Here is a 10,956-nt window from a genome sequence, read left to right as displayed (position 1 = left end):
TATATGCTCCAAGATGTCACTGCGAAAAACTGGGACATGCTCCTGCACAAGTCACATGACCCATGCAAGATTGCACCTTGAGCTCAAACCCCAAGTCTTTCAGGGCCACAGCGCCCAAAAACAGGATGTCCCAATTTAACTGGAGCGGTTGAAAGGTATGATATCTCATTCCTTCTTTTGAAGGGAGGCAGGATTACTTTATCCCGTGTGTGTGCAGACCTCAGGGTAGCTGCTTATCTATTATGCAAATGGTGTTTTTTAGATGCTTACAATAATAGGGATTCTACAACTTCCACAAGAAAAAAAGCCCACTGCTTTGAGCTGCACAGGTTTCTTCTGTCTTCAACATTTAACCTGAGCAAAGCAAAGCCTGAATGTAGAATTGGACAGACGTGCACATAGGTTCCTGCAACATGTTCTTGGTCTTCTGACGGCCCATGACTCTGTAAGATCATTTTCAGAGCGGGGATGATTTCTGAGCAAATGACAAGTGAGCGGAAGGAGTGAGTGGATTGGCATGAGTACCCAAGAGGGCTTTGAGTCTGCGAGGCAGCCGGTTTTTAACTTTCCTCTCTGCTTTGTCCCTTTGACACTTGCAATAAAAATGGAGCATCCTCTTTCCTCCCCCTGCCCTCCCCATCTCTGCTGTTTATTTCCATCTGTCAGTCAGCCAATCAATCACTCCCACTCTGTCCCTTGGAAACATATGCATCAACTTGCATAACCCGGTGGTGTTAAATAATTAAGCTGTAGCACATAGTAAAAGCTAAAAAAAACCAGAAAGATGCAAGATGCATCTTACAGCTGGAGGATAAGATCATTTGGCAACATTGGAGAAGATCAAATATCTGGCATGAGCAGAAGGAGGCGCAGGATGAGCTGATATCCATTGCGATGGCTGGAGCCTCTTTGGAATAGTCATTTCTCAATCTTCCTCGATGGCTTCTTCCTATGAAAGGTCAGCATTAAAGAGCTCTCTGGGTCCCCCCTCCTGTTTTCTTATGAAAGCACTTCGGATGTGAAGAAATTATTCATTTTTTAGTTTCTTTTTTTAAAAAAGGAATAAAATAACAGCAGGAATCATACTATAGTACAGTGGTACCTCGGGTTAAGTACTTAATTCGTTCCGGAGGTCCGTTCTTAATCTGAAACAGTTATTAACTGAGGTACCAGTTATTAACCTGAGGTACCACTTTAGCTAATGGACCCTCCTGCTGCCACTGCGCCACCGGAGCACGATTTCTATTCTCTATTCTATTCTCATCCTGAAGCAAGTTCTTAACTTGGTACTTCTTAACTTGGGTTAGCGGAGTCTATAACCTGAAGCGTATGTAACCCGAGGTACCACTGTAATCTGAATCTATTGGTCCATCCATCTATCGATCCCTATTCAGGTGATGAAAAAAATGTGTGAATAAAATGTCACATAATGTGTGAATAAATACAGTGGTCACTGTTACCTGGAGCAGGAACTGGCAAGCCACTCCAGTATCCCTGCCAAGAAAACTCCATGGACAAAGACAACAGGCATATAAAAGTGTTCTGCAGTATCTTGTGCAATTTCGGCAAGAACTTGCCAGAATTGGCACGGATGCCAGCACTGCTTCCCCACCAGTGGGGATTTGAACCCCAGTCTCCCAGCTCCTAGTCAGACACTCTCACCACTACACCATAATGGCTCTCTTTTCCGAGGGAGAAAATGGAAAGACAGGTAACAGAAGTGTAGAATGGGTCAAAGGAACAGCAGCAACCTCAGAAAGTGCTTCTCTGCTGCTGCTGCTGCTGCTGCTGCTGCTTCTTCTGCAGCTTTCTTCAGCTGCTGGTGGAGTCTGGAAGGCGGAAGGCGAGGGAGGGCCCAGTGGCAGCTGGTCGAATGGACTAATAAGGGCATAATGCATTTTGTGTGCCAGCCCAGCACTGGGAACTGAAATTGATATGTAGAACAATAAAGGGCTATAACAACCTGTCAGGGACCTGTTTCCACAGCTCCACACTTAATAACTGAAATAAAACAATGTTATTAGGTACTTGGTTACATTAAGCATCTTGATGCAATGCTTATTTTTTCTCCACTGATGTGGTGACGGGGTGGGTTGCCATACCTTGGTCAGGTTAAAAAAGGGCAACCCAGGTGGTCAGGTATGAGATGATCTACACAACACCGGATAGTCTTGAGCAAACTGATTTTGGAAAAGCAGGAGGTAGGAGAAGGGTGGATCTTGTTAGTTATTCCGCAGATGCTCTTATGTTCTCATGATTTTATCTTGACAGCAGCCCTGCAAGGTTGGCCAGTATTACCGTACTATTTCCCTATCACAGTTAGGAAGTGAAAGCTTTAGTGCAGGCGTTGGGAACCTTTGGCCTTCCAGATGTTACTGATCTACAATTTCCACCATCCTGGCCCATTGGATCAACATCTGTAAGGCTAAGGGTTCTCTACACCCCGTTTAAGTACTAGTGGCTTGGCCAAAGCCTTCGTTCTCTAGAGGACTTTTTAGCTGCCTTCCTCCCCGGACCCCATTTTTCAAACTTCAGGGCACAGCATGCATTATCATTCACAGCCTTAGTTTACATGTAGCTTAACATAGGTCAATTTATTTTGAAATCACTTTTTTATGGCTCTATTGAACTATTTGCCACATTATTTATACGTTAATGTGATGGATCCCTCCGGATATCCCACCATCTAATAAATAATGTGACAAATCATTAAGCAAGGTGATAAAAATCAAGCCATTTAAAAATACATCAACCTGTGTTGCCTTCATGTAAAATGAGCTCCAGGGGCCTATCACAAAGATGTACACATTCAGAACTTGGCGAAACTTGGCTCATTGAGTAAAATAGACCAGAGAAGCGGATGGCATGAGCTATGGGAAGGTTTTTTTTGGTTAAAGAAACACGATCGCATAAGGGCCGAATCCCATGGTTGACTCCCAATGCCCTGAGGTTGGAGAACATGGTTTCCTAGTGCTGGCAAAGGGTTCGTAGTGTGGTGGTGTTATATACTGTGGGGCAAGAAGCACACAGGAAGGTCTCACGTCATCTAGCCCATCTGGAGATTCTTGCAGGCACTCTTATGCAATTAATGAAGGTTCTTCCATCTTTATTTTTGTTGCTGCAGCTGCGGGATTCTGCCCTTGCTCCCAATATTAAGAAAGCTGTTTGTCCAGAGATGGAAGGGAAGGGGAAGCTGATATCTTCACCAGAGGGTGGGAAAGGTAAAGGTAAAGGACCCCTGGACAGTTAAGTCCAGTCAAAGCAGACTATGGAATTGTGGCGCTCATCTTGCTTTCAGGCAGAGGGAGGTGCTGTTTGTCCACAGACGGCTTTCTGGGTCATGTAAACCACTTCTGGTGTGACAGGAACCAGAGCACATGGAAATGCTGTTTACCTTCCCACCACAGTGGTACCTCTTTATCTACTTGCACTGGTGTGCTTTCGAACTGCTAGGTTGGCAGGAGCTGGGACAGAGCATCGGGAGCTCACCCCATTGTGGGGATTCAAACTGCTGACCTTCCAATTGGCAAGCCCAGGAGGCTCAGTGGTTTAGACCACAGCGCCACCTGCACTCGGGATGCAACAGTGCTCTCTCTGCTTGCGATTTCCGGCAACTGACATTCAGAGGCATGCTGCTTGCAACAGTGCAAGTACGGTAGAACCTAGCCGCTGTCCATTTCTTATTTTCCAAATTTTTCACTCTCCATGTTTCCATGTCACTTGGCAATCTTTTAAAAAAGTCCTCCTGAAAATTCACCAGCGTTTTACTGCAAATTTCTCCTAAATTACATGTTTGTAAAGGCATGTTTGGAGACTCAGGCCTGGATAAGTAGTAGAAGGAGATGCACTGAACAATTCATCCCAACAAAGGGATCAAAACACATTGGAAACCATTTCTGAATTACAGTTGTTCCTTGTGCTCTTGAAATGTCCCAGTTATCAGTTTGGCTTTCCTCCGCTGCTTGAGATGTTCATTGAAAAGGAACTAGTTTGAGTTCATCCCTTACCAAAACAAACTATGAGTTCACGTTCATGCAAATGAACATTTAAGTTCATAAAAAGTTGATCCTTTCAATAAAAAATGAAAAACCAGTATTCGGAATGGTACAATCTGCTGTGTCAAAGTATAGGGCTTAAAAGTAAACAAGGGACCACACTCAAGTAATAAGATGTCTGACAGATAGACTGTTAACAAGTGAAACTTTCCCCATAGTTGTGTTTCCATACTATAAAAGGCTTCACCTGTTCAAATTGTGCTAGCCAGGCACCATCCCAAAGCCCTTTGGCTGTTGTTGGACTACAGCTCCCATAATCCCTGACCATTGGCCAGTCTGGTTGGGGCAGATGGGAGTTGGAGTCCAATACCTTGAGGACCACAGATCCCCTGCTCCTGATTTTGAAATGAGCTATGTAAACTCTTTGTTCCAAACTTTGTTCCAAACTTTGTTCAAGTTGTATTTATGCTGGTGATTTACTGCTGCTGGGTTTAAAAATAAATAAATCTGCTTCTTGTTTTACATGTATGTTGTTTTATGGTGCTACTGTGTTATGTGCTATTGCTTTAATTCCTTTTCAGCATACGAATGTGTTTTAGATTATGTTTTTCTAATTTCATGGCCTGTTATTTGAATGGTTTTAATATTGTGTGCCGCTTTGGCAAAGGCGACCTGAATTTTTTGAAAATAAATCAAATACTAGAAAATAACATAGCTGTCAACGCTTCCCTTTTTTTTAAGGGAAACTCCCTTATTCTGAATAGGATTCCTCACAAGAAAAGGGAAAAGTTGACAGCTATGGTAAATAACTCTGACATCTAAGGACATAACTAAAGATGTTACCAACAAACATGGAGCCACCGCTGCTCCCAGTTTTGTTCTCTCAGGTAAAGTGTGGTTCAGGGGTCAGCAACCTTTTTCAGCTGATGGCCAGTCCACTGTCCCTCAGACCATGTGGTGGGCAGGAATATATTTTTTTTGGGGGGGCGGGAATGAAAGAATTCCTATGCCCCACAAATAACCCAGAAATGCATTTTAAATAAAAGGACACATTCTACTCATGTAAAAACATGCTGATTCCTGGACCGTCTGCGGGCCGGATTGAGAAGGTGATTGGGCTGCATCTGGCCCCAGGGCCTTAGGTTGCCTACCCCTGGTGTGGTTCTGTATAAGGCAACATTTGATGTGACATAATCACTCTGTGTGTTGGGACGCAGGTGGCGCTGTGGGTTAAAGCCTCAGCACCTAGGACTTGCTGATCGAAAGGTCGGCGGTTCGAATCCCTGCGGCGGGGTGCGCTCCCGCTGCTCGGTCCCAGTGCCTGCCAACCTAGCAGTTCAAAAGCACCTCCGGGTGCAAGTAGATAAATAGGGACAGCTTACCAGCGGGAAGGTAAACGGCGTTTCCGTGTGCGGCTCTGGCTCGCCAGAGAAGCGATGTCACGCTGGCCACGTGACCCGGAAGTGTCTCCGGACAGCGCTGGCCCCTGGCCTCTTGAGTGAGCTGGGCGCACAACCCCAGAGTCTGTCAAGACTGGCCCGTACGGGCAGGGGTACCTTTACCTTTACCTTTAATCACTCTGTGTGTCCTCCATCCCTTGCCTCACATAATTGGCTGCTGGCACCAACCCACCTATGTAATGCTTTGGTTAGGAACTTTACCTCTTAGTCTGGCCCTCAGGACTTTCCCCAGACCACATCCACTCCCGAGCCACACCCCTTCTCCTCTAGCCACACACCTCACCAACCCTGATTTGCACTCTTGCCATGTGTTTTTGCTTATCTGGATTGTGTCCTGGACATAGCTGTCAACCTTCCCTCTTTTTTTGCGGGAAATTCCCTTATTCCAGCACCATTTCCTACAGCTTCTTGCTGCTATCCCGGATTGTTAGATATCCCGTAGACTGTCCCTGGGACAGGTGAGGCTGCTGATCCCTTATTTTCAAATCTGAAAGTTGACAGCTATGGTCCTGGAGCTCTGATCATGCCTCTTTCTCATCTAGATGGAGGATGGAGAAGGGTGTGTGAGTGTGGGTAGAAACTAGCCTACCGTATTTCTATTATTTCAATTTATATACCACCCTTTATCAAAAGATCCCAAGGCAGTGTACAACATTAAAAACACATTACAGAACATCATTGATAAAAACACAGCAAAAACTTAATAAAAAGCTGACTGACTGACAGCCTAATAATTAAATACAGTGGTACCTTGGGTTACATATGCTACAGTTACATACACTTCAGGTTACAGACTCCGCTAACCCAGAAATATTACCTCGGGTTAAGAACATTGCTTCAGGATGAGAACAGAAATCGTGCTCCGGCAGCGTGTTGGCAGCAGGAGGCCCCATTAGCTAAAGTGGTCTTCAGGTTAAGAACAATTTCAGGTTAAGAACAGACCTCCAGAACGAATTAAGTTCTTAACCCAAGGTACCACTATACAGTGATAGCTCAGTTTTTGAATGACTTGGAAGTCGAATGTTTCAGTTTTCAAATGCCAAAAACCCTGAAGTAACCGCTTCGGTTTTCGAACGCTTTTCAGAAGTTGAAAGTGCCATACGGCTTCTGTATTGAGTTTTCCATAGTAAATGCTTCTGGAAGTAAATGCTTCGGTTTTCAAACATTTTGGAAGGGTCTTCTGGAACGCATTATGTTTGGAAACCGAGGTACCGCTGTAGTCATCATAACAGCTGTCCTCTCCCCCACACTTTCACAGGTCGTAGATTATTTAAACAGCCATAGGGTAAAGACGAATGTTTTTGCCTGGTGCCTAAAGATATGTAGTGATATCACCAGGTGAGCCTCTCTGGGAAGAACATTCCACAATCAGGGAGCCACCACAGAAAAGGGCAGTTCTCTTGTTGCCACACCTGGGATGGGGGGACATAGATGGGGGTTGGTTCATATGGGGAGAGGCAATCTTTGAAGTATTGTGGTCTTGAGCCATGTAAGCCTTTATAGGTCAACACCAGCACTTTGAATTGGGCCTGGAAACTAATTGGCAGTCAGTGCCAGGATTGGTGCTACATACTCAAATTTATGGCTCCATCCTATTTTCCTTCTGGCTTTACTCACCACTGCCCAGTGGCCCCCAAAACATTGCTCAGAAAGGAATGTGGCCCTCAGATGAAAGAAGTTCCCCACCTCTAAGTTTGATGAAACAAAAAAAATTCCTTCCAGTAGCACCTTAAAGACCAACTAAGTCAGTTCTTGGTATGAGCTTTCGTGTGCATGCACACTTCTTCAGATAAGTTTGATGAACAGACAGTTATTAACCTAAACAAGGGTAGAGAGTGTAGGGTATGAAACACAGAGCAGTCAAATACAACATTCCTGGAATGGACATGTTTAGACAAGAAGAGGGATGTTTGTCCAGCCAGTAGATAAACTTTTTGTTTCCTCCTGTGCTGGGACAAACTTCCTCTACATGTGACCATTGGTGGGCGTGACCTCACCTGTGCAGGTAACAAAAGCACAGGACTGGCCACCACATCTTTCTCTTCTCCATTTTGCTTTCGTAGAAGAAGCATCAGCCCGAGATGCTTCCAGCCAAGAGAGGACAAAGGGATAGATTACAGGTGTATATATTTTGTAACTTAAGTCTGCCTTCTGGGATCCATCTGTGAACAGAATGAGTGAGTAAACTATTTTATACTTTTATACAAGACTGTGTTGCGTCTATACTTTTTAGGAGGGAATGAAAGGGGAATTACCAGGAAACATACTTTAGAGGCTTAAACAAGCCTGGCAAACCTATCTGCTGTGTAAGTTTAAAAAGGAGAATGTTACTCTGCTAAGTTACAGAACTTGCTAACGCAGTTGGAAAGGATATAATTAAACAATATGTTCTCTCCTGCCTCCCTAAACATTCCCACAGAGAGCAACTCGTTTTAGTAACCACCAAAATTCAAAGGTTTCCCACCTGAAAGGCCAAAGACAAAATCCGTTTCATCCCAAATCTCCCCATCATTCGAGCTGAACTTCCCTTGGGTAAAGGTAAAGGGACCCCTGATTTTTAGGTCCAGTTGTGACTGACTCTGGGGTTGTGGTGCTCATCTTGCTTTATTGGCCGAGGGAGCCGGCGTACAGCTTCTGGGTCATGTGGCCAGCATGACTAAGTCGCTTCTGACGAACCAGAGCAACGCACAGAAACGCTGTTTACCTTCCCACCTTCCCACTTTGATGTGCTTTCAAACAGCTAGGTTGGCAGGAGCAGGGACCGAGCAACGGGAGCTCACCCCGTTGTGGGGATTTGAACCACCGACCTTCTGATCGGCAAGTCCTAGGCTCTGTGGTTTAACCCACAGCGCCACCCGATTCCCTTTTCCCTTGAGTAGGAAAGTTTTAACCCAACCGTGAAATTCCACGCATGCATGGAGGAATGTGGGCTGTCCTCACACTTGCAATGATCTTCCACTTCCCTCCATTTTCAGTTTTCATTAAAAGAAAAGCAAGGCATAGCCCTCTTAAAGTATGATAAGACAGAAGATGGATGGTGGGTGGGATGGAATCATGCAAGTTGTTTTTGATCCAGCTGTTTGATAAGAAATAAACCTGCTCCTGGCTTCCAAGATCCAGACTGATTATTACTGTCAAGTATTGGTCATTTAATTAAACTTCATTACAGTTATGTAATAAATGAAACAATTTTAAGCATCCCTGGCTACTCACATTTAGGTTTCCCACTGACTTACAACACTCCTTACCTCCCAGAAGTTCTTTATACCTCCTTCTCTGTGTACTAACCCACCTTGAAACATCAAGATCAGGCTGAACGGTCAGGCTTAATTAATTGGTTACATTCAGCAAATTGGCAGCAAGCATGTTAAATTATACAAATTGCAGGAGGCCAGTATTTTTTGTCATTTAATCTAATGAAATAATTCTTTTGATTTATTAGATGCAAATGCCAATCATGGCAAACAGCAAATGGGAACCATTTATTTAAGACCATGAGATGGAGTCAGTTCTCTGACTTCATGGCTACAGAGTGGGATAGGCAAGGAGGAGGAGCAAAAGGTAGGGGCTGTGGCCAAAAAAAGGAGTGCGTACATTGCCGAAAAAAGAGGTCAATTTGCATGTGGTAATTTATATGGAAGGACACACATTTTAAAATAAGTATAATAGTTTTAAAATAAATGCAAAGCATAGTGAAGAAAACACCAAGCGACCAGTAAAACAGGTTAGAAGTCCATATTGTGACTTTGGTTTCATAGATTTTGACCTGGCAATACAGTGGTACCTCGGGTTAAGTACTTAATTCGTTCCGGAGGTCCGTTCTTAACCTGAAACTGTTCTTAACCTGAAGCACCACTTTAGCTAATGGGGCCTCCTGCTGTTGCTGCGCTGCCGGAGCACAATTTCTGTTCTCACCCTGAAGCAAAGTTCTTAACCTAAGGTACTATTTCTGGGTTTGCGGAGTCTGTAACCTGAAGTGTATGTAACCTGAAGTGTATGTAACCCGAGGTACCACTGTATATCACAAATCATGAGGTGTGTGAGGGCTGGGTGATATATTACCCAAAACCAGTTTCAAGTCCATATGATGATATTAATTTAATAATTTTTGACCTGGAAATATATTGCAAATCTCTCTCTCTCTCTCTCTCTCTCTCTCTCTCTCTCTCTCTCTGTGTGTGTGTGTGTGTGTGTGCTATGCAAAAATCACAATGAAGCCAGCCAATCCATAGCTCCATCTGCATAGCTCCATCCTTATTTCAGACATGGTGATATATCAGTATATCAGGATGTTTAGCTGGTGATATGTCATGAACAGTGCCGGTTTTACGTATAAGCTAAACAAGCTATAGCTTACGACCCCATTCTCCTGGGAGCTCCCAAAAAATTTAAAGGAAAAAAACAACACTGGACGTACATTTCAAAAAACCCTAGAACAAATAAAATAAAACATGCATGCAGAAAGAGTGTTTTGTGTTGTGTAGGCTCCTATGATGTAAGTCATGGGCCCCGCCTGCTAGCCTGCTCCCTAAAATGTCACATATAAAGGGCCCCATTACCTTCAGTAGCTTAGGCCCTCATCAAACCTAAATCTGGCCCTGATCATGAAGTTGAAAACCAGATATCGCCCAGCCCTAGTGACCAGTTCTGCCTGCACCTTCTGCTCAACAGGTACTACTCACTGTTGGTGGGATCCCGATCTCCTTTTTAAAATGGTTCTCTAAACCATTTTCTCTAAACCAGACTCGGACTGGATAAATAGCTCTCCAACAGAGGACACCTTCAGAGAACTGTTCTCTGATAGTCCATCAAAACAGGAGGCTGTGCTTTTCAAAGCAGGAGACCTGGCTATCCTAGCAACAGGACTCACCATGAATCATAAAGAAGTGGTGGGATATGTCACCATGTTATGTCACAATGTTACTGAAGGGGAGGCCATGAAGGCAAGCGGCCCCAGCCACTTACTTAAGCAGAAAGGTGAGGAGCTTGCATCATTTAAAAGCAAACGCTGGCATTTTTAAGGGTGTGATGAAGGGAACTATCCTAAACTTTGTGGCAAGATAGGAAGGCCTACACAATGTGACTTTGGTGTCTGATTGAGGGAAGCTGATATGGTGGTGGCGGCAGAGAGAGAGACATACAGGCTTTTGGGGGGGGGGTCTCATAGTGCCGAGGGCCTTCTGGTGGTTCCCTCGTGGCGAGAAGCCAAGTTACAGGGAACCAGGAAGAGGGCCTTCTCGGTGGTGGTACCTGCCCTGTGGAACACCCTCCCACCAGATGTCAAAGAGAAAAACAACTACCAGACTTTTAGAAGACACCTGAAGGCAGCCCTGTTTAGGGAAGCTTTTAATGTTTAATAAGTTATTGTATTTTAGTGTCTTATTGGAAGCCACCCAGAGTGGCTGGGGAAACCCAGCCAGATGGGCGGGTGTAATGGTTATAGGGGTTGCTCATGTGTAAGTTGTCGCCACTCCTGGCTAGGTTACCTGGGTGAACCCTTT

At 44.5% G+C, this 10,956-nt stretch overlaps 1 long non-coding RNA gene across 1 annotated transcript; it reads right to left on the bottom strand.

The window, feature by feature from the left end:
* Positions 1–296: 296 nt before the first annotated feature.
* On the bottom strand, positions 297–10,296 carry LOC310839992. Its single transcript, XR_014561731.1, has 2 exons — positions 10,138–10,296; positions 297–949 (listed from the first exon to the last, which is right to left on the bottom strand). It is a non-coding gene; the product is annotated as an uncharacterized lncRNA (long non-coding RNA).
* Between the last annotated feature and the right edge of the window lie 660 nt (positions 10,297–10,956).

The sequence above is a fragment of the Podarcis gaigeae genome (genome assembly GCF_964106915.1).
Source record: "Podarcis gaigeae genome assembly, chromosome: 2".
Classification (NCBI taxonomy): domain Eukaryota; kingdom Metazoa; phylum Chordata; class Lepidosauria; order Squamata; family Lacertidae; genus Podarcis; species Podarcis gaigeae.
Note: the sequence above shows the minus strand (reverse complement) of the source record. Positions and strands in the feature narration are given on the sequence as shown.